The sequence below is a fragment of the Lissotriton vulgaris genome, chromosome 4_1, assembly GCF_964263255.1.
Source record: "Lissotriton vulgaris chromosome 4_1, aLisVul1.2, whole genome shotgun sequence".
NCBI classification, from domain to species: Eukaryota; Metazoa; Chordata; class Amphibia; order Caudata; family Salamandridae; genus Lissotriton; species Lissotriton vulgaris.
In genome coordinates, this window is record NC_141691.1 from 1,648,766,475 (window position 1) to 1,648,793,789 (window position 27,315).

Consider the following 27,315-nt stretch of genomic DNA (forward strand, 5'->3'; position numbering starts at 1 on the left):
TAGCCGCTGCTCGCACAGCGACCTGTGGGCACCAAACTCCGCACCCCCTCGCTTCATGCCAAAGCCTAGACCCTGCAGAGATCACTGCCGCAATGCTGCACCATGACCCTGGTCTCACTGACGACACCTGCTGACGCCGCCACCGAGCTGTTGCTCGCATCCTAACCTGGGACACCGCACTCTGCATCGCCTCGCTTCACGACAACGCCTTGGTCTCCCCGATGCCGCCGCTCCATGCCAAAATCAACACCGCTGCTTGCACCGTGGTTCGAGGGCACTGCTCATAAAGTTGCACGACGCACCGCCCTCATCTTGCACTGCAGCCTTGGCCTACCGACGCCGGCACCATCGACTCCCATTTGTCAGCCGATGACAGAGCTTCAGCAATGACAATGCCGCTGTTTGCACCTTGACCTACCAGCAACATGACGAGCACAGTCTTCACCTCGCACCGTGACCCTGGTCTCACCTTCAATGCCATCTGATGCCGACACTGAGCCACTGCTCTCACCGCGACCTGAGGGCACTGCAGGCCGCACCGCTGCACTTCGCAATGTAGCACCCAACACCTGTCGATGCCAGCGCTCCTGATCCCAACAAAAAGGAGCTCGACCTGCAACGCAAATGTCTTCAAGGGCCTCGGCGCCCTGCATCTCTAACAGGTACGGTTTGCAGCTCTTCCCGACACCGTAGCTGGTCTGCGACGTGGCGACCAGCCTAAACTGTTAGGATTTGTTTGCTCACGACGCCGTGATAGCCCCGGACTGAGCTATCGACAATCAAGAACTGTTTTTAAAGCATATTTTGATAATTGTAGATTTTTATGTACTGTATTGTGGATCCTTGATGTTTTTGATCTTGTATATAAAAATATTGGCTCTTTTTCTCAACTGGTGTGGTGTCCTTTTTACCCTGTATTACTGTCAGTTATGAAAATGCTTTACACACTGCCTCTAAGATTAGGCTGCCTGCTCGTGCCAAGCTACCAAGGGGGTGAGCAGGGGTTATTTTAGGTGTGTAACTCCCTTATCCTGACTAGGAAGAAGCATCCCTACTTGGACAAAGGTGCAAGCCCTTGCAAACTAGAGACCCCCATTTTTAACAACTGATCCTCTGTAAATAGCCAGACCTTCAGAGAACATGGTGCCTGCTTACCTCATCAATAAGTGTGTAATAATCGATGCAGAGGGTGTAAGCGGTACTCAGATGGCAGCAGTCAGGTTGGGGCAAGAGAAACTCCAAGACTGGCTTGCAAACTCTTGCAGGGTGACTTAAAAAATGAAGAAAAATACGGATTCATCTTTGGCAATGTAAAAACAGCTCTTTACTGTTGTGACAGGAAGAGTGGCAAGTACTCCTCAATAAACAGTTGGTCTCATTATGCGGCTTTGTAGGCAGCGTCTTTTACACAGAGTTAAACAACGGGGGTTACAAAAGTTCAGAAAAAAGATTATTAGACTGTTACACATTGATACAGATTAATTGTAAAAAAAACATGAGGTCATCTGTGACCCTAGACTTTAACCTAATTCTCTACACATCCTTTATTGCTGTTTCTAACAATGCTTAAGCTCACTAAACACAAGTTTACCTTTAACTATGACCTTAACAGTCATGCACTCTGTTCTACAGCAAACCCTTCACCTCTCTCTTATCAGCAGGAGCTTTATGGCCTTCAGTGTTCTTTAAATTAAGAAATTGAACATAACGTGAAATTTAGTACTTAAGAAATGAGTTCTGCATTGCATGGTAATTGTTGGGTATTTTACTCACAGGAGATTTCAGCAGATTTGAACTTCTCAATCTGACCTGGGAAACATTTGAGTAAGTCGAGATAATTCTATTGATAAAGGTGGGGCTTATTCCTCATTACTTGGAATTCCGATCCTTGCACAAGTTGCAGTTTGCACAGAGATTGGAATTTTATGGCCCACTTTTTAACATAGCCAAAGTCATCTAAACTCCACCGAATTTACTTGCTGCCCTACTGCACCCCGATCCATTGAGCTGGGTCTGCAACATGGTAGGTAACTTTCAACATATATTATTCCATTGAGCCATTGGGAAGGAATTTTGGATCAATATTTGGAATGTGGTGAAGCACAATTTTAATCTATACAATGTAGTCACCTTTCAATATCTAGCCCCTAGAATCTGAAAGTGTACATTTTGACATCCTTATCATTATAAGCATCCAATAAATCCCTTCATGCTGGAACAAATATCATGCTAGAACCATCTGTGAATGACAGGAATGGGTTGGTTTCAACAAATCTGATGTGAACAGTATTTGGTGGAAACTGACAGATGATGGCCAGTGTTTGGTTGCTTTAGTTGCATTTTCATTTGTGTTTGATATGACATTCATTGACTTACCCAACTAATGTTGGATGTGCCTCTAACTTCACAATGATCTATTATCATCTTAACACTCTGTAATAACTTACCTCGCTTTCCTCTTCTTTACGTGCCCCTGCTTCCCTCCATCCTATTTTACAGCAGCCATACATACGAGTAATCATAATTGAGCAGGTAGCAGCAACTTATTTAGAACAGTTCTAATGAACTTTTTCTTTTCTAGGTTTCCAGATATATACTGCTGTGTGTTGTGACTAGAGTTTTATGCTTGATAGACATGATTATCCCAGTTTGAAATCATGGATATGATATCCATACTTTTTCTTCATGTCTTTACCAGTTGATGATTGTATATTGAATCTAACTTATTTCAAAACTTCATAAAATTTGATGAACGAAAATTTTTTTTTAAACTTGGCTGTTGTGGCTTGTCACATTTGACATCTAGAAACAAGTTAGCAACGTTCTGAACAGGTGGTGGGGAAGGCCCATAGGAATGAATGAGAATTACTGATTCGGTAAATACCGAATCGGTAATAGGGGGAACCTTTTCGAGGGTGGCAGGGTGTCACATTGACACCCTGTTGCACTCCTGAATAGTGCATGGGTGCACATGTGGCACACATAACTGCCCTAAGGGCATGTATGTCTGCCACATGGCACTGAATAAAAAGCAAAAAATTGTTTTTTCAAAGGAATTCGTTATTTACCACCAACTAATAGTTGGTGGTAAATAACGAATCCTTAAATGTAAGAAGCACTCACTTGAGTGCTCCCTACATTACAGATTCGGTAATTCACTGAATCCTGAAATGCGGCCTCCTCAGCTGAAAAGCCTAATACCGGTCGGTAACGGACGAAGGGCCAGATGTAAGTCGGCAAATACCGGTCGGTAACGGCCGATTTCGGCCGTTACTGACCGGTATTTGCAAATCGAGATCTAGGGGCCTTCAAATATACAGAATCTGTAAATTTACTGATTCTGTAAATTTACCCATTCTGTAAAATACTGAATCGGTAAATATACCGAATCGGTAAATCCAGATGTAGGTGGCACTGAAAACAGTGCCACAGGCCATTACCGATTCGTTATTTACCATGTAATTCTATTGCATGGTAAATAATGTATACCTGTGTACATGCACCTGTGCCATGTGGCACACATGCCAAAATCAGGGGTGCAACAGGGTGTCAAAGTGACACCCTGTCACCCTTGTAAAATTGGTAATTTTACCGAATCAGTATTTACCAATTCGGTAATTGACATTGATTCCTATGGGCCTGCAGGCCCATAGGAATCAATGGCAATTTCTGAATTGGTAAATACCGATTCGGTAATTACCGAATCATACAGATTCGGTAAAAATTACTGATTTTTTACCTACATCTGATTTACTGAATCTAGAATACCGAATCGGTAAAATTCGGTATTCTAGAGTCGGTAAATCAGATTTACCTACATCTGGGCTGAAATTCGCTACTTTCGGCCGTTACCGACTGGTATTGGGCGACCTACATCTGACCCTTAGAGAGTTATTAAGAGGATGTATCTGTTTGCGAAACTTTCCAGTACTTCAGTAACACAGATAAAGGCACGAGGGTTTGTGAGCAACACGCAGTTGAACGCTTCTTACTATAAAACTCCTAATTTGAATGTAGTCATGTCAGTGGCACTATTTACTATTATCTAACAGTTTCCACAGGAAAAAGAAATGCTTTGCCCTTTACTTGATTACATGAACAGTACTGACATTTTTTCTGAGAAAGCCTAGTTCCGACCCTCCCACGTCTCTTTCAGCGACCCTTCTCTAAAGGTGAAGACCTGGTGGGAGAACACGTCCCATAGGTCACAGGAAACCAGCCTCCTGCTCAACGGCAAGCAGACAAGTGCCCGAAGACACAAGGCGTTCAGCTGACGAGGGGACTATTTTAAAATGCAGCCTTCTCTCTTTGTGCTCGCAGAATGTGTGCTGGTGAACTGGAATGTAAGAGGGTGTATTGTTCAGCGCTTTCTTTTGTTTCCCTCTTGTGATTTGTGCAGGGCTGTTATTGGTTGGAGAGCCACTCAAGGGACAGCTGCAGCAGTCTAAGGCAAGCTGATGACATAGATATCCAAAAATAGAACAGCTGTGGATGCTGGGAACAGCCAGCCTCAACATGTAAATACCCAGTTTAAAGCCGCCTCCATTCTGTAGAACAGATCACACAGCAGTAAGTGGCTCTGGATCTCATTACGTTTTGCATTTTGATCGGTGGTTTTACCATGATTGTCTTTCTTTTGTTTGCACTACAGTGGAGCCTCGGTTTAGTTTCTTTGTTTACATGCGTGCTTTTTAAAGTTTCGTCTATTGTTTTAATATGTTCTTATGAAATGCTTAAGAAAATCAAGTGATGATACTGTGATTGATTTAGGTTTAAAAATAACAGCCTAAAATAAAAAAAAACATAAAATTATTTCCAAAAGTACTATAATGTCGACCAAAGCAGAGAGCCCATTACACTGTAAATCGTTTTTTTAATCATATGGCAGAAGTGCTACTTCTTATTTGCACACTCTGCAGTGTCAATATGATTGCTATATGTATATTCGATAGATCATACCGAGCTAACAAATCTACGTTTGACGTATTAACTTGGACGTATTTACAAATCACGCCTCATGCACTGCCTGGGAAGGGTTAAGTGTCTTGGGACATGTTGTTGTCACCAGACTAGTGTGAAAATATACACTGTCTGAAATAAGACACTGGACGAGTCAACTCAAACAGCTGTGGCGAAAATAACAGTTAAATAGAAAACGCATGCACAGACAGAATGGGGAAAAGCTACCGAAAAAAGTGTTTATTCAATTATATAATTTTCCCTAATATATCCTATAAGCGATTTGAAAAAGGCACACTGCCAAGGTATCGCTTTTTATTGTGCATTGAGGCAGCATGTTTCAATCTAACGTTTACTATAGAGCGCCATGATTATAGGGGTAGTATGCCACACTATTGTTTCTTTTTGTGGAGTTTGCAGTGATCGTCGACCACCTTTATTACTATTGGCACCAAATGACAGCTGGTGCTGGCAGTTTATGTTTGTAAGTCCAAAGAATGACAATGGGAGCCCGCCATCGCATCTGTTTCCTTTACATATGGATGGGCTGAACTTTCAGGGAATGCTTCCTAATGTGTGTTGTAGTCCTTAACCGGTGTGGTTCATTTTTTAATGCAGTCTTCCTGCGCACAACCAACCAACATTTGACTTCTTCAGGGCTTGAGAACAACATAGAAAGTGAATCATGTCATAAAGTTGTCTGTTACGACCGTGATTGTACTGACAAAAAAACACACATGACACACCTGTATAAATAGTTACAGTACCAGATGTGCCCAAACAATAGAATGTTATCAAAGAAAACACCCCAAAGACATTACCAAAATACCCATGAGGTAGTAACAGTTCTTAAATTCAAACCTATATAATTTCAAAAGGAAAATACAAAGATCCAATTAAGGATATGAGGTGAAAGGGTAAAAAAAGGGAAAAGCAAGATGTAGAAAAAAGAAAGGAAAATAAGGGGAATATTGAGAGGAAGAGGAAAAGAGGAGACAGTGAAGTCACAGTAAATGGCATATGCCATGAACCTATGTGATTTTAGTGAAAACCCAGTGAAGAGCCGAAAGATGTGCTTTGCCAAAGAAACCACTTTTGAAAGAAAAAAACATCTGCGGTTTAGGTGTTGGTGAGACTGAAGCAGTCTTTAATAAAGAAAGAGCTATAACAAATGTGAACCTGTGCAAGATAACACGCACCTGCAGCGAGTATATTAGGTGCTTAGACCTATGGGGCAAACAAAATAAGCATTCCAGTTAGACACTAGTATTTCAAACTACATGGGTCTCTAGGTGATACGTGCCTAAGAAGACAGACTACAACATATAATGCCCCGGAACTCTCCTCTAGACCGGTGATAATTCCGACCTGGTTAGTCATACAGCAATCGCTAATTCCGTGTAACTCAAGTATTTCCAAATCTGTGGGTTTGAAGGGAAAAGTAATCCCTGTCACATGTCTTATTATTAAGACCCTTTAAAAGTATATCCAATACTGACACTAAAGCAGACTACAAAATTTCCAAGAAACAGACAATTTCACTAGCAATCATCTCCTTACCTCAGATCCAGAGAGATGTCTGGTCCGAGCCTCTAAAATCGATTTTTGCCAGGTGCGGTGCTTCCAATAAAAGTTCCGACCACGTACAACCAACGGCAAGAGTTGAAAAAAACGGCAATACACTTAATATTACAGTTATAAATCTAATAAAAATCATTATAAAGAACTGAGAGCGAAATCATAACATGTACAGCAAAGCACCCAGTTGTTACGTAAAACATCGCGCAAAATCATATAATCATGATGTGCGTTGTCACAAATGCTAACACGCACATTCCTAAACCAAAAACATGTAAGGTAACATCGTACGTCAACATTCAGAAGACACATAAATTACAAACCGAACTCCTACGTCGAGTTCTGTTGTATGAGACAGTCCATTGTAGTCATTTATGGTACATAGTATACCATACTCAGGTCCTTGTAATACATATCTTATGAGTCTACACAGTTGCATATGAAAAGTAAAGTACAGTGAATTGCAAAATTGTGCATGGTGTGCCAGGTCATTTTGTTGTAATACATAGCTTGTAATTCTACATAGTATTCATAGGTAAAAAAAAATTGAATAAATTACAGTGAAACGCATAGTTGAACATGGTGTGCCAGGTAATCCGAAAATATTACAGGCACCACTGTAAATAGTTAGACCATTATGTACCAGATATAATATGTAATTAATGCTTGGCATTCAATATCACATAACAAAACAGGTAAATCGTACCCACAATTATGTGATGTTCTTCGTGACACCACGGAAAAGGAGAAAACAAGAGGGGGGTGAGCAAGAATATTGTTTTGGTGTGGTTCAAAATCAGATCAAGTCCGTGTTGCACCCACTACAAATGGTGAAATCTCCAATGTAGATTATCAACCATGCAGTTTAAAGAGAAACGGGGCTTCCTGAAATAAGATCCAAAGAATTCTAAAACAAAGTCAGCCCCCCAGAAAGTAATGTATTTCGTGGTCACTGTTCAGACCCAGGTAATACATTTTAAGGCACGTGATCCAAAACGCCTCCAAAAGTCTGAGTCGACTTGCTAGGACGTGGAATAGAATTTTCCACGTTAGCCCTGATGGAGCCCACTGGGGTGAAATGCGTTGAGTGTGTGGATCAAGAATAAAGAACATTAATGTATGAAGACAAGTTTCCTTAATAATCTGTTTGATTTGTGCGCATACTGCATGCTATTTATTATGTGCCTCTTTGAGCGATTACATTGTATAGTTTAAATTTAGGTCCCAGGGCAGTGGACCTACAAAGGAGGGCACAAGATAGACTATTAGGTGAATTTACACTTAGTGACAGAAGAGCAAGTGCGGTTGTAATTGTTTTCCCTCACTGCCGTTGCTGTTTTTTACACTCCCATACATGCAAAGCCATAGGGTATCTGGGGTCCCGTAGTTTTACAGCCAGGGTATGTTCCATAATTCTCTCCTTCAGGGGTCTGAGAGTGCTGCCAATATACTTGCATCTGCAAGTGCACTCCAATACGTAGACCGTAAACTTGGTGTTGCAATTTATATTGCACCTGATCACATATGTCTTATTCGGACCTGAGAAATCTTTCTTATTGTTGGATGCCCACCCACACACCCCACAAGACCCACATTTGTGGAAGCCCAGGGTACGTGGTGTCAACCAATCACCACTGGGCTGGGAAACAGGGTTGCTGGGACTAAGCCTAGTCTTGACAGTTTTCTCCCTCCTATATGTAATTTGAGGTTGTGTGTGGATATGTTTAGTGAGTGTAGTATCCTTTATTAGGAGTTTCCAATGTATGTGAAGACTTTTAGATAAAGTCAAACTATAGTTATTAAAATTGGTGATCAATCTCACTGTGTCACCTTTACCTGTTAACCTCTTCGCCGCTAATGACAAGGGTAACTCGTCATGGACTTTCCATTGATTTCAATGGAAATTGCAGCAGCAGAGTAATTGTACCTTAGCAGCCAAGTGGTTAAGGGCACTTTGTCTCAGAAAGTAATCTCCCGTTGTGTGTTCCTGATCTTCCATTCTGCTCGAGCCAGGTTCCTTTGTGTGTTTCCAACCTGTTTAAACCTGGACTTCATGGCTGTAAGGCACTCTCAGACTCAACCTCATTACTTCAATTCCTCTAGGCTCTCATAAATTCACCAAAAGGGATGGCCTGTATTTGGTGGGAAGGGTGAGACCTACTGGCATGCAATATTGAATTACAGGCAGTGTCTTTGCGAAAGAGGCGTGTGTGCAGTGAATTGTTGCTGATGTAAATTCCAATGTCCAGAAAGGTAATGCTGGACTCACTGTATTGATGTGTAAATTTGATATCATGTTTTTTGTCTGTACAATCACTGTTGTGACAGACAATGTTATGACATGATTCACTTTCCATGTTGATCTCCAACCCTGAAGAAGTCAAGGATCTTTCAACCCACTGACGAAACACGTGTTGGCTGGTTTTGCGCAGGAACACTGCATTAAAATTGAACCACACCGGTTAAGGACTCCGTCTTCTTCAATTTATGAACTTAGAGAACAGTGTTTTAATATTTTTGTTGTACTCTATTACTTATATTGGATTGTTTCGGACCATCTGGTCCTTGTTTTGGGGGTTTAAGGTTTTTTTTCCGCCACCTGTAGCACTGCATTTATTCTTTCCCAAACAAGCACTTTTCACGCTATTTGGTTTAGCGCTGCTGTAAATACTTGTGAGAATTAATATCCCCCCCTCCTTTTCAGCCTTCGCAAGTGTTCAATATGGTCCTCTAAGGGCCCTCTGCCTTTCTCTCAGTGTCAACTTAGAACTTACAGGAACTCTCATGACTGAGAATCTTTCTCCTTATCCCTGTGGGTAAAATCTCACCACTCTTTTGGACCGATCATGTTTGATAGCATTCTCCCTCTCAGGCAGAGTGGTTCGCCAAGTCAAAGGACCTCAGGCAAGTATACGCAATCGTAGAGCTTGGAACAAACTCAGGAGGCCTTGTTTGGATAATCTTACATCATTATCATTACTTGCCACTGACTCAGGCTGTTTAGTGGAGGATAACTACTCTTGTCTGGAGTAGCAAATTTTGGGAATTTTTGATTTAATTATTCCTTTGAAGGAAATTAAATCAGAATATAAATCCTCTGCACCCTGGTAAAATGCCTAATTAAGACTTTTAAAACAACGGTGTAAAAAGATAGAAAGGAGATGGCGTATAGCTTATAAGGAAGAGAATAAAAGAGCCATTACAGGATGCTTTATGTGAATATAAGCTAGGTATCATACAGGCTAAAGTGTTTTTTTTATGCTAGCGCCATTTTGGCAGCCCCAAATAGCACCAAGAAGGTGTTTGACATTATGAGAGAAATGTCTAATCCAGTTTGTCTAAGTCAAGCGATTGTGCCTTCACAAATTCTTTGTGACAATTAAGCAGTGTTTTTTGAAGAGAAGATAAACACAACTGTGGAAGGTGTTAACTCCTTAAATCCAGTACAGGTTCTATTAGAAGTTCAGAGGGGTGGCCTGTATCCAATGTTGCCAGGTGAGGTGTCTAAGCTAGCCTTATGCAACTTAGACAACTTTGAACCCCTCTCTATGGAATGTTTTCACGCTTTGGCTATGGCCACTCTATCTAGCTCACCTTTGGATGTCCTTCCAGTTAAAGTCTGGAAAAAGCAGGCAGAAGTCTTTTTTCCCCTGCTTAGGCAAATCTGCAATCAGGCATGGTGCCGCCTGCACGGAACAAATCGATTGTTACTCCCGAGCTGAAAAAGTTATCTCTGGATCCACCTATTTTGAGTAATTATAGACCTGTCTCTATCCTGCCTTACCCAGTTGAAAACTCAGGCCCTCACATCAGTAAGCTTCTAGCCCAATATCTAGAAAATGATAATTGCTTGGAAGAGGAGCAATTTGGATTTAGGTCAGGCTACAGGATCCAATTGGCCTTGATTACAGCCATGGACCAGTTAAGAATGTGAGTCAATGAGGGGCAATCAGCTGTGCTGATTCTATTGGACCTCTTGGTCGCATTAGATACGGTCTGTCATACCACACTCTTAGCTCTGTTAGCGACCATTGGGGAAGGCGAAACAGTCTTGGAATGGGTCTGCTCATATCAATTGGACAGATCTCAAGCAGTTGCGCTCCCTCCATTCCTTTCGCAGGTTAGGGCTTTTAAACATGGAGTGCGTCAGAGCTCTTCAATAGCCCAATTTTGTTTAACATCTGATGGCCCCCTTTTTCAGACTGATTAAGTCTTATAGGGTGACCTTGATCAGCTATGCCGACGATACTCAGCTTATTCTTTTGTTGGCAAGCAACTTTCTTCTTTTCATGATTGTATGAAGGAAATTATTCAGTGGCTTAGTTTAAACTCCCTAAAGTTTAATGGTGATAAGGCAGAGCTACTCGCTGTGCAGCACAAACAGTTCCAGGTGTACTTCCTCCCAATTTGTGGCCAAGGCCATTTGAGGGGCCTGTTCTTACCGTCAAGTCAGTTCAGAATTTAGGAGTCACGTTTGGTGGTAAACTTAGTTTGGAGAATCACTTGAACAAAGTTGCAGGCACTTGCTTTGTGCTCTTGAGAACTCTGCAGAAGATTTTGCCAGTGGTACTTCATTCTACCATAGCTGTGGTAGTCTGTAGTGTTATTCTCAGTCGCCTGGACTACTCTAAAGCTCTTCTATTGATGAGCCAGAGCATTTATTACGTCACCTGTCGAAAGTTCAGGTTGAGGCAGCCAAACTTGCCCTCCATAGACCTAGGAGAGTCTCTGTATCCCTGGCATTGAAGGAACTGCATAAGCTACCGCTTAAGCAAAGAATCTGGTTTAAATCACTCTGCATCACGTTTAAAACCTTTCAGAAGCTGGGCCCTGTTCCTGTGCGAAAGAGGCTAAGAAGGTACTCTCCTAGCAGATCTCTTAGATCTGTGTCAGCCAATCTGCTATGTGTGCCCAAGTAAAGGATATCTAGCAAGATGACCGGACCTTTATGGTCAGTGCAGCCAAGCTTTAGAATTCACACTTCCTCCCTCATTAAGGTCCTTAACTGATCTGTTGCAATTTCGGGGGATGTTTAAGACTTGGCTTTTTCCCAAGTAATTTGGAATCAAGGCTATTATTTTTAGGTGCTCAGATTCTGTTCTTTTCTGGGGTTCTTCTATTTCTTTTGTGTTTATCATAATCATTTTATTGGCTTGCGCCAGGATACCAATTGGTGACAGAGCGCTTTGTACATTTTGTAAATAAATAAACTAAATAGAACTATGTAAAATCATGGAAAATTAGGTTATCCAATATATACAACAGAAATCGGACCCATTAGAGTAGAGGATGAATTTCCTAAATCACAATGAATGAAAGACAATTATGCTGATGGAAGCACCCAGTAATTATAATCCATGGCCAGAGAGGCCGACAACGCTTAACGTCTTGAATCAGGGCTACAGAGTACTGTTTTGCATCTGAGTCCTAAATTAGGGAAGCATGCTCTAAAACCAAAACGAATCAAGGGAATTAGCTGGAGGAAGAGCTGAGTTATTGCAGAAGGCTGATACATACCTGGCAATGCTTACCAGCAACAATCCAAGCATGATTGCAGGCGGGGTTCTCTATATGCAACCGCTCTTGGGGGTCTGGCATCTTGTAGTGCCCCTGCAGCAGGGTTCATAAAGTAAGGCACACGAGGACTTGCCATGTCTATGCTCTGGGAGAGGGCATGGCATGAGATAGAAAGGGATAGAATACACACCTCAGTAGAGTAGGGGTCTAGGCGGGGTGTGCGTCAGGGGACAGAAAGGGACAGAAAAAAAGACTTGATGAAAGAGTGACTGGCAAAATATGCACATTACATCTGGTATTTTTACACTTTTTTTATTCAATCAACAAGAAAACACAGTTGAAAATTATGGACCAACAAATATTTGCATAAAAAATAGCATTAAGTGTAGTTCCTATATTCCCAATAGGCTCTGTGCATTGGAATAACATAAACGGCAGTTTAGACGTAGGACTGAGGTCGACTAGGTCTCTACTGAATATGTTAGACTTAATTAGGTATGCCAGTTAGCTCAGAGGTCACTAGAAATTTTTTCGAATGAACAGGGAGGAATTAACTTCCCTGATTAGACAAGAAGGGATTATTTTCTGACAACCGCATAAACATGACAACTTTGCTCCTTCCAGAATAAGGAGTATATCTCCAGAGTCGTGTAAAAACAATAGATAGCTATTTCACTCAGTCAAACGTGCATACTTAGTTTCACCAGAGTGCAGAGAAATAGAGAGACGGCTGTTTTCAATAAAAGGTGTTATTTATTGAGCAGTCTTCTTTCTCATGCAAGAGAAATATATTGCCACAATTGCAATACTTATCATAAAGTAAAGTGCGTACAGTAAAAGGAGTATTATGAAATAATACTGTAAAAGCATTGATATGGTCTCTGAGCCATATGATACTTAAAACGGATAAAATATATACAGTTACATACAATGATAAAAGTTGACTAAACGTACTCAACTAGTGCTTCTAAAATACGCCTACCCCAGTGTACCTAACCTAAGCCTAGTACGTGGGAAGGAGTAAGGGAGTTGCAGTTTAAGTTAAGTTAGTTTTGCCAAGAATCTGAATCAAGAATTCTCTAAGGGTCTAATCAGCTCCGTACCTTGGTTTTAGAATGAAGGAGGTCTTGTATCTCGTTCTCAGGACTCGATCTCCCAGTAACCCGCAAGGGTGACTGGAAACACTGGAGCTGGATTTTCTCAACAGGAGAAAAGACAGCGTCTTTCTCAGTGCGTCAAATGGGAGGGACGGCTTCCTTCAGCACTCGCATATGCTGTGCTTTGGGTAAGTAGATAGCCGCTCTGCTCCAAACCACCGTGTGTTGCTTAAGGAAAATGCTGGTATATTTATACCTGGAAGGTGCCGTGTTTGACGTAAGGTTGGACATAAGACGTCAATAAGAACTGTCACTAAGAACTGGCAGTTCTTTCAGGAGTTCTAGGACAAATCAAAACAAAAGCAGGGGGATTTCCCGGGTTGCTGGAGGTTTGGTTTGTTTAAAGAACGCGTTGTACTTTCTAGGAATCTAAGGAAGTAGCCTTGGCTATGACTAAATATGGATATGATTCTTATGCCTTTATAAGGATATGATTTGTTATAACCACATAAGGGCATAAATCGGGAATATTTAATTAGGGTCCTAGATACGTTCACAACACCCACTCCACGTATAATGTCCATCATTACTAAATACTAAGCTATATATAAACATATAAGTATGCATGTGTTTTCCAGCCCACCCCAAAATACATCAAATGCATTTGAAATGGCATAGATGCACGAAAATGAGTATTATACTGTATGCTTTCAAGCAGTGGTATCATTCAGATAACATTTTGTTCATTTAGAATGTTGACTGGATGAATCACGAAATTTACATTCATGAAATGGCTCTTAATACAGAAAAGAAGGTCGAGACCATTTCATCACATAGTTCAAAATAATGTCTCTAGAGTCTCTAAAAATAGAAGTTCTGTTCTCTAAGAATAGTTCTACTTTAAGCAGAGTATCATGTGCCAAAAAAGTAAATATTTTGGAAATTAGGAAAAAATAATTTCGCTTTCATGGGAAAAAATAGTTCCAAATGTTTTCAGCAGTGTTGTTTATAAAAACTGAAGGCCGAATTCAGAGTTCAGGGTACACTGTGTGCTCGCTATTTCAAATATTATTCTCGTTATTAGGAGAGAACATTACCTCAGATAGGCCAGCAAAAAACGCGTCTACCACAGTAGGTGAAAGTTGGGCCAACTCCGAAAAAGTTGAAATAGTGCATATATGCGATGCATTGCCATCATCGGTGTCTAGATCAGCAATGGTCACGGAAGCTTGTACCTGTGTGGTGCCGCTTTCATCTCGTACTTCACCGCCACCTAATCGTAATGGTGAAGTCTCAACGAATGCCGTCATCAGAATAGGTAGCCGTTGGGGACCACATTTTGCATGAGTTGTTACCGGACAAAGCAAAGCATCGATATCCATTGGTACTGCTGATGGTAGTGTAAGACAGACGTCCAACACGCATTCTTCTCCGCATAGCAGAAATCGAAGCTCAGGTAAGATGCAATTTTGCCAGATTGGTCTGAATGAAAGAAACCAGGTAGTATTCAGATCTCTTAGCCGGGCCAATCCGAGGACCTTAGTGATACGGTCTCAGTATCGTATTGCTAGGATCGTTTCTTCCATCGTAGTCTGAGTTTTGTCTGTGGCTTGACTTGCCATATCGGAGCAGAAGGAACAAAAATAAAATTCCTGCTACGAGTCCCAAAATAAATAAGAGGCAGACCACCGAAAAGAGAATGCCCAAAATTCGGGAAGATGCCCAGAACTGTTTCAAAGGGTGCTAACAGTACCGAAAAAATTGTATTAAATACATGTGCGATGCCACTGGTATCTGACATGTTTAAGATTTGGCTTAACATTTCTACTAAATGCACAGGCAATTTGTCGATAATAGGGTATGTATCTCTGCTGCTGTCCTTGCAACTTGCCGTTCATAAGTCTCTTTGTACGAGGTTAAAGGCACAGTTGTTTGTAAAAGAATAGACTTCATTCTGCTTAAAGTATCAATTTGAATAGAAGAGATATTCACAGAAGGCCAGATTGCTGCCTCCATGTCTGGATTGCTGTTTGGATACAATACTTGCATACAACAAATGACCCTGGAAGTAACGCTCACGAGATAGGCTTTTCCTGGAATCATGCCACAACAGCTAGGGTCACTTAATATAATGTAGCTACAGTTGGAAAGTTGTCTGAAAAAAGGCTCTATCTGTGTAGCAGGGGCGCCTTGCAGATGACATGAAAGGTTGTTTGATGAACCTTCGCAGGCTCCATGAAAGTTAATACCTTGACACAGAAGTGTACCGCTTAGTGATTTTTGACAATTGTTACCACTATGAAATACCTATTTTTTCCTTTCATTATAACATCTATGTGTATAAGGTAAACTCCAGGTTGATTTGATGTATCCTTTACCCAACCTTTGATATAGGCCTGCTGGTATATACTTTTGGCAGTATTGAAACTGAAAAGTTGTTATCAGGATTGTAATGGTGCCATGTATTATCCATTCAATGACAGGTCTTTCTGACATTGTCAATAGTAATCTTTCTAGATTTTCAATGCTCAGCACCGTATGGTCTGCTCCTTTTTGTGCCAACGAGATTTGTCTATCAGTAAGGTTAAAGATAGAAAACAATTATGATGTGTTGCTTAGACGCCATGACACGTAGCCTGATTTACAAAAGGGGGTGGTGATGAACAGAGTGTCTGAATTGAGCAGACCACTTTTACCCAGTCCAAAGATCAGGGCTTGATCCATCACCGTTATTTATCTCACTGCCCCATCCCAGCTCAGAACCTGGCTATATGCAAATCAGTCTGTCCCTGGCCCAGTGCATCATGGGAACAGGGCAGACTAAACTACCAAGCCAATTCTTTACCAGAAAGGAGACAAGCTACCGGGGACCGGTTTCTGGCATTTCAGCCTCTTCGGCCCGGCTTGCTTGAATCCTGATGGAGCAGTGAGAAAGGGACTCATGTCTGAGTATACCCTGCCACACCTATAGTGGCCAAAATCGATTTACAAAAGGGGGTGGTGATCTTGATTTGATGTATCCTTTACCCAACCTTTGATATAGGCCTGCTGGTATATACTTTTGGCAGTATTGAAACTGAAAAGTTGTTATCAGGATTGTAATGGTGCCATGTATTATCCATTCAATGACAGGTCTTTCTGACATTGTCAATAGTAATCTTTCTAGATTTTCAATGCTCAGCACCGTATGGTCTGCTCCTTTTTGTGCCAACGAGATTTGTCTATCAGTAAGGTTAAAGATAGAAAACAATTATGATGTGTTGCTTAGACGCCATGACACGTAGCCTGAACGTAGGTTTAGTAACGTCCAGCCTAGCTACACAATAGAACGCAATTGGGATTGACCATGTTGTAACATTAGCATATCCTGTTCTATTATATCAATAGCAGATGATAAAATGCTGTCCAGTGAATAAATTCTGGAGGACAGATTCGTTAACCCATTGTCAACTACAGATAGGGATTTTTCCAAAATAATACGATCAATTTCTTGTATTTTTTATGCAGTTTCAATTTGTGTTACTTTCCAAGCTTCATTGTAAGCTGCGTATATACCGGCGTTTATGAAACGTTTTTGATGCTGTTTGCGAGGTCCCATTATGAAATCTCGCAAGTCAGCACCTTCTTTAGGTAAAGTTAAGTGTTGCTTAATTTCGGGAAGTGTGGATCTCTGTAGCTAATCGAGGCATAGTTTTCCTACACTATATGTTGTAACTATCCCTGGATGTTATCTCTGGGAATATCTTGGGTCTGGCCTGTTCAGTTTGAACACCTGTATTTTGTTCAGGAATCTATCTTGACAGTTATTTGTGTCTGTGGGCCTGATCAACCATTTGTTCCAATCAGGAATTGTTCTGTTTTGTTTTAAAATATAGGACACGTCTTACCCCTCATCTGTAGTGGTGTTTCTATCAGGCATAGGCTTTGGTATAGACGGGTTGTTTAAATCATCTTGGCTAGACCAAGACAGGTTATTTGTTGGATGGTTTCATTCAGGAACATTATTTGTTCTGGGATCATGCAGACTCTAAACAATGATTCTAGACCTTGTACCTGCCACTCTTTTGTACCCAAGATGGTTTTTGTCTCAATGTTATTTTTCTAAAATTCAAACCAAATGTAGACATTTTTTCATAAACTTTTTCAGAATAAAACAGTTTAGTATTTGTCAACATGTTTTTCACTCCTGTCTTATTTAACATTTTGAAATAAAACGTTTCTGGATTAGTGTAATTAAACCCAGAGAAGTGTGGAAATTTCTCATAAAATGTTTTTGAACTGCCTTTTGGCGGAGTTGGACAATGTTCCCACTGATTATAACTGAAAATATTTCTAGAATTAGCAGATTTATGCAGATAATGATGCCAGAAGAGATTTAAACAATAAGTTTACTCATAATTCGATGAACCCTGTATATAATCATGTTCTGTAAATTTTGCTGACATTTCTAAATCTGACATCATATTATTATTATTTTCAAAGTCCCAATCATCAGAGAAAGTACTAGGTGATACAAAGTCACTTAAGGAGATCTTAAATTGGTGTGGATATTTCAAGAGCTCAACCGGGCCATAGATTTCATAGTCAGTTTTGTCCCATGCTATACCAACAGGTATAGGGATGACTGTGATGTTCACTGATGCTAGTTCTCTTTTTTCGATGTGAGAAGATCTATGTGGTTTCAGGACCAAGTTGATGTTCTGACTTGTTGTATTCATTGTACTATATTTTCCATTAATAAATCTACCCAAACTTAAAACCAAGATGAGCCATAGAAGGAGGAAAAGTACACCTAGCACAATCCAAAATGTAATCCATGGTGAAGTTAGATATGTTTCTCTCAGTTTATGAAAGAGCTCTGTGATTTTCTTTTTGAATGTTTTTGTTGCTGGCTTGTCTCCATGTTCACTTGGATCAACGGAAAAGGCATCAAAGTTGATAAAGTAGCCAGATGCAGTTCTGTCAATTGGTGGAATTGCTTCCGGATTTCCATTGATCTTTGGATTTTCTTTTGTTACATTTGTATAGTCAGAGGCTACATCGTTGTATACAGGTGTTTCTTGATGAACTGTTGCGAATTGGGTATCAAGAGGCACAAGTTCCATGGCTTTGTTGCATAGTCCTTTTTTATTCACTGAAGGTTTATCAAATGTGATTATTCTCTCAGTTGGAACCTCTTGGATTGTAGCAAGATTTGGTCTTCTGCTATTTCTTGGGAGTGCACTGAGCCTACTACGTATTATTGGCCACATGGTTGTGGTTTCACCAGGTCGATCAATACAACTCGGTTCTCCTTTTTACCAGCAAGGGGCGGTAGCACTACTGATCTTGTTCTGCTGACAGCTAAGACAGGTACTGCTTTTCTGTAAGAAGGCCCAAAATCCTTCTTTACTGCAATCTTTTCTCTGACCAGATCCCCAATCTTTGGAATCCAGACAGGTCTTGCTGGGACAGGTGGTTTTTCTTCAGTGGTCATTGGCTTTAGCTTTTCGTTACTCAGACTTTTTCTTGTTTCATTTAAGTCCTGTAAAACAGCCAAACAATCTTTGATATCAAAGGTTTTTAGTTTCACCACTGAAGTCTGACAATCCAAATCCTGGATGATCATTCTAGTACCAAATAAGAGTTCGTACGGACTGATACCTCCTAGAGAATTTCTTGGCATGTTATTAAGACTACGTTGGACACTTGTTAGATGTTTGACCCACCCGTCAGCCGAACCTAATACCCTCGCTGTTATAGATTGCTTTATGTCACAGTTTTTTCTCTCCACTACCGCATTTCCCTCAGGATGGAATGGACTAGAATAACGCTATGCAATATCTATGCTGGCCATGGCCTCCTTGTAAGCCCGAGAGCTAAACGCAGGACCCTGGTCAGAATGTAGCACGCCAATTGTGTATGTGCCGATAAAGATTCGCAAATCTTTTATAACAGTTCTGGCGTCAACCGAGTGCAGGGGCAACATCTAAATGAATATCGTCTTAATAACTATGGGATCGCATTTTTCCGTCTGGATGTCTGTGCATAGATTGCCTGATGCTGTCTAATTGAGGTGTCTGGGCAGGTGTCTGTTCCGGTTCATAACTGCGATATCTGTTGCAGTCCTGACAATTCATTGCAAAGGTATCAATTTGCATGCTCATCCCCGGCCACCAGTGTTTTGATTGTAATTCTATTAGAGATTTCAGGATCTCTTGGTGCCTCAGACCCAATCCCAGGTGTGCTTCTTGAATCAAGAAGACTCTCCGGTTCGTGTTTGGAATTACTCTATCCCCCACTCCAGGGATTTGAGCAAAAGGAACAGAGTTCGCATCAATTATGTATGTATTGCAGAGTGGATAGTTTAGAGGTAACGCCGCATAATTGGCTTCCATTGAGGCTTTCACTGCAAGCAGCGTTTCGCCATCTATTTGTTTTTTTGTACGCTTTTTTGTAGCTACGGAAGCCGAGTGATCAGCTGCCGCTGTGGCTCTGTCAGGCAATGAATTCCCTGCAACGTGAACGCAATCACGTTGAAGACTCCGTGTATGTATCACGGGAGTCTTTTGTAGTTCTTTACTTGTTCCCATGGTTTTTTATACTTTATTGTGGCACCTGTCTCATCTTTGTAACCTTTTTTATCCAGGTCTGCATGGAATTATTGTAAGACCGGACGCAGTAATGTCAATCGCACACTATTAGTGTCGAGAATTCGCAATCGGCATTTTCAAGCGCCATCTTTAGAGATCTTGTTTCAGCTCGCTGATCTGTACAGTTTCTGAGTGATTCAATTTTACTGACAATCGGTCTGAATTTACCTAAGCGCCAGCGACTTTAAACAATTGTGCACGCAGCATTGTAAATTTGTTTTTCCACAACATAGTGTTGTGCACATCTGTCCATGTAGATTACACTGGTGTACTGTTCGAGAGGCAGAATTTTGTTTTACAGGGGGCATTCATGTTCGTATTCCAGATTTTCTAGTTTTTTCATTTTCGGATCAAAAGCGTGTTTCACGTCTTCTGTAGCAAGAGAATTTTCCCATTGTATCCATTTTGGATCTAGAGCTCTAGCATTTGGAATGCCTGGTCTTGTTACTGCCTCAAGGGCTGATACTGCTGTTAAAACAGATATGCTTTTCCCTTGGGCTAGGGCTCTTTCTTTTGCTACAGCAGTTTGAACCGCAGTTAGAATTTTCTCAGTGGAACTGAATTTCATTTCAGCTTGTGTGTACAAGTGTGATTTGTAAGCTATTGGTACCGTTTCTCCCTCATTAGAGGTCAGGTATGTGAATCCGCATCTTCCTGGGATGACTCGGATTACAAGGTTGCGTTCGTTTGCGCGTGTTTGCAGTTTTGTTTTAGTTAACATGTCTGTCTGTAATGATCTTAAAATTTCTGTGTGTTTTTGAGTCCAATTAATTGGTTTAAAATCAGGTTTTATTAGTTCATAGAGAGGTGTAACCCTCTCTGCATAATTTAGAATGTATGTTCTTTCGAAATTGAGGAAACCTAGAATTGATTGTAAGTTTTTCAGCGTTTTTGGAGCTTGGAGCACTGCACACTTCTCTAAGAAGTTGTCTGCTAGGCTTTTGCCTTCACTTGATAATTCATATCCTAAAAATAGGACAGTTAGATGGGCAATTCATGATTTTTTAAAGTTGAATTTGTACCCTTCAGATGTGAACCCAAGTATTATGGTGTTCACTCTTTTCAAGTGAGTCTCCAAGTCATCATCCGTAAGATAGATGTCATCTACATAGGATAATGCTTCATCATCATACATTTGTAGTAACTCTGTTACCCTGGCTGAAAACAATCCTGGGCTGTTCTTAAATCCCTGTGGGAGACGTCAAAATTGTTATTGGGTCCCCATGCTAGAGAAAGCGGTCACATATCTGCTTTCAGTGCTATGTTTTGACAGAAGAAACCATTTGAAATATCTAATGTTGTTTTATATTTTTTTCGAACAATATTATTCATTAGCGCTGCACTGTGTGAGTTTTGTACTGCAAATGTTTTACAGCAGGAGTTTAGATGTCTGTAGTCCAGAACTAGACGATATGAATCGTCTGGCTTGGAGACCGGAAACAACGGATTGTTCATTTGTGAGGTGCATGTTTCAATCACCCCCTGATATTCAAGTTGATCTAAAATTTCTCTTAATTGTTTTTTAGCATCTTGCTTAACAGGATACTGCCTCTGTGCAGTAGGTTGATTTTTTAACTCGATTTTATGGTGAGGAGAATCCTCATCCCACCCTACATGATTTTTATGTAATGCAGGGGCTTGGGCCACTGCCTATTTTCTAGCAAGTGTGTATTTTTTAGGAATTGTAATGTGATTTGAGAAGGCAATGTGGGCACTCCCTGACAAACTCTGGTGGCCAGTCTTTCTCTGCTAGAAGGATATCATTACCTTCAGATAGATTATCCCAAAAGAGACCTTTTATTTTCCTAGTTTTATCTCCCTCTATACGTAATGTTATTTCATATAGTTTATGGGGCACGCTAACTCGGGTGTCTGCAGTTTCCACTTGAATGTATTCATTCGTGTCCACTGTCTCCAGAAGATTCATCAGGATCTTGCGAGCTATGGTCACTTCTGCTGCACTGTCTAGCACTGTCTGGGCCCACTCTCCGTTTTTCAATTGTGTCCTCAGGATTCTCGGCATGTTTTATTTTAATACTGGCTACCTTCTTTCTGGGAAATTTTAATTTTTTACTTTGATGAGCAGGTTCCTTGTCTTTGGACTTGGCGTGCTCTTCTTTATGTTCTGACTGTCCTCTTCTTTCCAATTTCTGTGAGGAAGTCTGAAAAGATCGAGAGGGACGTGTATCAATATCTTGACATCTGTCAAGTTTTTTCAAACGTTCCCTATTTCTAAGGTTGTATCTTTTTTCAGAGGGCTCCCATTGTGGAGACTTGCCTCCCCCTTCTGGAGATCTATTACTTCATTGGGGAGACCTTCCTCTGGACTGAAACTGTTTTTCTCTGGGAGAGGTTTGTTTATTACCCTCCCACTTCTTCTTTTGAGAGTTGAGATTATTTTTAATGCAAGTTTTTTCAGGATTTTCAATTAGTGTATTTAGTCGGTAGGTTGTACCGTCAACTGTTAATTGAACTAAACCTCGATATGCTTTTGTTAGTTCTTTTATTTTAACTAAGAGTTCTTTGATTGACTTTTTTTCAATGTCGGGGTGTGGTCTGTAGCTGGCTAGAACCGGCCATGTGGCTCCTGGTCTACCTAGTGGACCGAGCCTGGTAATGTGATTCTGATGTTTTAGGGTGCCATTAAACCAGAGCAGGTGCTCTTGGTAAGTTAGTGGAATTTCAACTTCTTCGAAAGGAGAGTATTCCTCTGGAGATTCCGCTATTTTGTAGTAGTGGAACTCATGTGTTACAACATGTGCTGCTGGAAAATTTATCCAAGAATAGAATACCTCTGTCTGCCGAAATTCATGTGCCTCTACCAGAAATACAACCGTACCACCTCATGATGATACTCCATTTTCTATAAGTTTTATAGTTATGGTTTTTCTTATATTGACAGGGATGATTATTGCATCCGGGTCGTTATCTTCATTAAACCCTGTAACGTCTGCACCCGGTTGATTCGCATTTACTGCGGCTCCACCGGTTTCTTTGTTGTCGCCGTGATTTGACATTGTTTAATGGAAGTTTTTGCAGAGCAAGTTTTGAGGAAACAAAGATTAGGTGCATAATGTTTTGGAACACTGTATCCTTCAACGTTGACTAAACCAAAAACTAATACATAGGAATCTCTTCCTACTAAGTTCTGGCGGATATTAACCTTTCACCCACTCCAGACGTCTATTGGAGTTTTTACGGGGAAAAGGGGTCTGGGTGAAAAAGCACGACTGAGTTACTCTAGTATCTTGCATTAGATTATCGCCTTTACCGAACCTTGGGCGCCATGTAGTGTAGTTCCTATATTCCCAATAGGCTCTGACTGAGGTCGACTAGGTCTCTACTGAATATGTTAGACTTAATTAGGTATGCCAGCTAGCTCAGAGGTCATCAGAAACTTTATCGAATGAACAGGGAGGAGTTAACTTCCCTGATTAGACAAGAAGGGATTAGTTTCTGACAACCGCATAAACATGACAACTTTGCTCCCTCCAGAATAAGGAGTATATCTCCAGAGTCGTGTGAAAACAATAGATAGCTATTTCACTCAGTCAAACGTGCATACTTAGTTTCACCAGAGTGCAGAGAAATAGAGAGACAGGCGTTTTTAATAAAAGCTGTTATTTATTGAGCAGTCTTCTTTCTCATGCAAGAGAATTGAATTGCCACAATTGCAATACTTATCATAAAGTAAAGTGAGTACAGTAAAAGGAGTAAAAGGAGTATTATGAAATACTGTAAAAGCATTGATATGGTTTCTGAGCCATATGATACTTAAAACGGATAAAATATATACAGTTACATACAATGATTAAAGTTGACTAAACGTACTCAACTGGTGCTTCTAAAATACGCCTACCCCAGTGTACCTAACCTAAGCCTAGTACGTCGGAAGGAGTAAGGGAGTTGCAGTTTAAGTTAAGTTAGTTTTGCCAAGAATCTGAATCAAGAATTCTCTATGGGTCTAATCAGCTCCGTACCTTGGTTTTAGAATGAAGGAGGTCTTGTATCTCGTTCTCAGGACTCGATCTCCCAGTAACCCGCAAGGGAGACTGGAAACACTGGAGCTGGATTTTCTCGGCAGGAGAAAAGACAGCGTGTTTCTCAGTGCATCAAATGGGAGGGACGGCTTCCTTCGGCACTCGCATCATCTGGGCTTTGGGTAAGTAGATAGCCGCTCTGCTCCAAACCACTGTGTGTTGCTTAAGGAAAATGCTGGTATATTTATACCTGGAAGGTGCCGTGTTTGACGTAAGGTTGGACATAAGACGTCAATAAGAACTGTCACTAAGAACTGGCAGTTCTTTCAGGACTCGCAGGAGTTCTAGGGCAAATCAAAACAAAAGCAGGGGGATTTCCCGGGTTGTTGGAGGTTTGGTTTGTTTAAAGAACGCGTTGTACTTTCTAGGAGTCTAAGGAAGTAGCCTTGCGGTATTTGGACTGCATTGGCTATGACTAAATATGGATATGATTCTTATGCCTTTATAAGGATATGATTTGTTATAACCACAGAAGGGCATACATCGGGAATATTTCATTAGGGTCCTAGATACGTTCACAACAAATACATGGCATGCTGTGACAGGGAAGAGATGTTCGGCCTTCTTGAACTAGGAGATCTCTGGAATTGAAAGTGGAAAAAACACTTACACTATCCTATTCCATTCCTCCTCTGTATTAAGTTCCTATTGTAACTGAGTCACAGCAAACAATCCATGTGCATTCCAATCGGTTTAGTAGGGTTTGGTTGTTGGCCCCTCTTGGTTGGGGTATCATGATGTCAAGCACTTGCCAATGTTGAATACTTTTCGATGGGACCTTTATCGGCAAAATTAATCCACCAAGGGTGCTGTTGTTATTCTGCAGCAGATCCTACTTTTATCTGTGAAATCCTGGTTTTTACTGTCTTGGTAGTTTGCCCAATTTAGATCGAATTGTAAGGACAAAGGATACAGTATACCACATTGTTTGAATTACAATTTGAAAAGAAACCGAGGGTCCTGTGAATTTAGTCATAATGAAAGGTTTTTGTATTCAAGGTCTAATTGCAAGCTGTACATAAACCACAATTATAATCTCCTAAAACAGGAGCAGGCCTAGAAGGGGATGAATAGGGCTGTCTTCCGGACTAGGTTTGTGTGCCCTATTTAGGTGATCCTTGATGTTGCTGTGAAAAGTTAGCCTAGTATATGCTGTCCACTAATTAAATTGGGCACCTTGCACCAGTTCAAATGACCCTTATGATGTATGAGGTCAAAGATAACCTTTAGAAAGCTATCCTAGAGGTAGCAGTGGAGAGCAACCTTCAGGCTTAATCTTGAAGGAATGTAAAGCAGCTTGTTTCACCAGAATATCTTTAGTATTAACTAAATGAAGAGAGAACCTCAGAGTAGGTATAAAAATATGTATTTATATAACACTCTCTAGTATCCGAGGATACAACACAAAGCACACAACACTTTATCAAAGAAACAGTTGTAACTAGCACAATACACAGTGGGCTCCAGGAGGAGACCAGACTATATACTAAAGTAGTGGTATAAGAACCACAACTGGAGTCGAGATAGTGTCTAGAACACGTAGAATCACTGGAACCGAAGGAACCATCCAAGGTGTGTAAACAGGGACTCCACGGAGGACAGGTGCAGTGTGGAAACACAACCGCGTTCCCTGTACAATTCTATGGGGAAGTTGCGGTTACAGTTTTAAAGTTTAAGGACCCTTCTCAGTGGACTTTGAGGAAACCCTTTGGAAGTTAGGAGGATGGAGAGCCACCCCACCTGTGAATACCGGAGTACCCGAGTTACTTATCTCAGGAGAGCCAGGTGCATGGGTCTAGAGTTGTGTCGGAAACCCCTGTCGTTTTTAATGGAGGGTTGCTGGAAGAAGGTGTCCTTTGGAATCCAAAGGTGGATTAGTGACGGAAGGAACCGGTAAGCAGAGGGGACAGAGTCTGGGTCACTTCAGGGTGACCAGGGGCTCAGTGAACAAATGCCGACCGATGTCGGGTGCTTCGGGTGGGAAAAAGGGATGCTTGACTCTGCAGCCACGAGGACCAGGAGACGTTGATGATGAGCAGGAGCCAGAGGCAAGCTATCTCATGAAGCATGTCGAGGGTTGAGGGGTCGGTGTCCGGCTGGAGCACCAACAAGCTTTGGCAACAGCAACCCACATAGGAAGGTCAAGCAGGTTACCGTGTGGACCAGCAGGGTCAGGGGACTTACCACGCAGTGCGGAGTCAGGGCACATCTGGAGCAATCAGGGAAGCTCAACATATTTCAAGATGACCCTCAGGAGGACCCTCAGGCCGAATGACTAGGAGTCGTGAGAGGACCTCAAGCAAGATCACAAAGTACCAGCCCACGGAGCACTTGGTGTAAGGAGGCCAGAGTTCTTTGGTGCAAATACTGCTCAGGGTCAGGACTACACGGAGTCCAATGAACAAGCTCAGGAATTGCCAACAAGCATATGCACTTACAAAAGTACGCGGTGCACAGGGGTTCGGGTTATGCAGTCCCCTCGAGGGATACTGGTCTCAATCATGGTGAGAGGGCAGCTCAACCTCAAGGAACTTCATATCCCACCTCCTGTGTTGCTGGAACCTTCGGAGTCTGCAGGACTCAGGATAAGCAGACCAGACAGTTGCGTTACGTTGCCTGTGATTGCAGGGGAGTGACTCTTTCACCCCATAGGGAGATTCTTCAGTTACCCTCAGTGCTCCACAGGTCCTGCACAAAGCCTGTATGGTGCCAGGGCACAGACAAAGCTTTGGACAGAAAGGGAAAGGATGCAGCCAAAGTCCAGCTAGGCCCAGAGTGTCCAGACGGTCGAAGGTCAGTGGTTTCTTGTTGCAGAATCTTGTGCACATAAAATCTAAGGTCCTGTAGTCAGGTGAGCCCTTAAGTACCCACGGGAGAGGGTTGGACAGATTCAGAGGACTCTCCTAGGGGAGGGTCTGGACAGTGGAGAGGATACTCCCATGTCCTTTGTCCAGTTTTGCGCAAAAGCGAGAGCCAGTGGCTCTCAGAACTAGTTTGAGCTGGACTATGCACAGGGTCACCAAGTGTGTCCCTAGCGCAGACTTTCAGGCACTTTGGAAGTGCATCCACCCAGCCCCAATACACTAAATCCTGTCTGGGAGGTGGTCACACCTCCTTGTGACAGGATGCCTATTGTCCTGCCTTCCCCTGCTAGAGCTTGGCTCAGCGGCAGGAGGGTATAAATGTGACTCTGGTCGGCAGCAACCGTTTTGTGTTGCCCAGGTCGAGAAGGCTGGCACTGGAAAGACCAGTAAACCCAGGAAGCTTGCTTCAGAAGGGTGGCATCATACCTTCCACACCGGTTACCGGTGTGGAGGTATGATTCCAAGGTGTTTGATACCAAACACAACATGTTTTGTTTCAGCCATTTTTGAGATAGCATTTACCGTGAGGTTATAATGCACCTCTACCTATATGTCTGGCTGAGTCACAGACAACCCAGGAGAATGTTCTCCAAAGGCTGCACAGGGGCTCTGCTCATGCAGGGGCACC

At 41.6% G+C, this 27,315-nt stretch overlaps 1 protein-coding gene across 1 annotated transcript in view; it reads left to right on the top strand.

Moving 5' to 3' along the window:
• The window catches only part of PKIA (cAMP-dependent protein kinase inhibitor alpha), a 251,488-nt gene that overhangs the window by 69,621 nt on the left and 154,552 nt on the right, over positions 1-27,315 (top strand). The window contains exon 2 of the mRNA XM_086965910.1: positions 4,400-4,569. The gene's annotated coding sequence lies outside the window, so the exon portion shown is untranslated. The remainder of the gene's footprint in view (positions 1-4,399; positions 4,570-27,315) is intronic.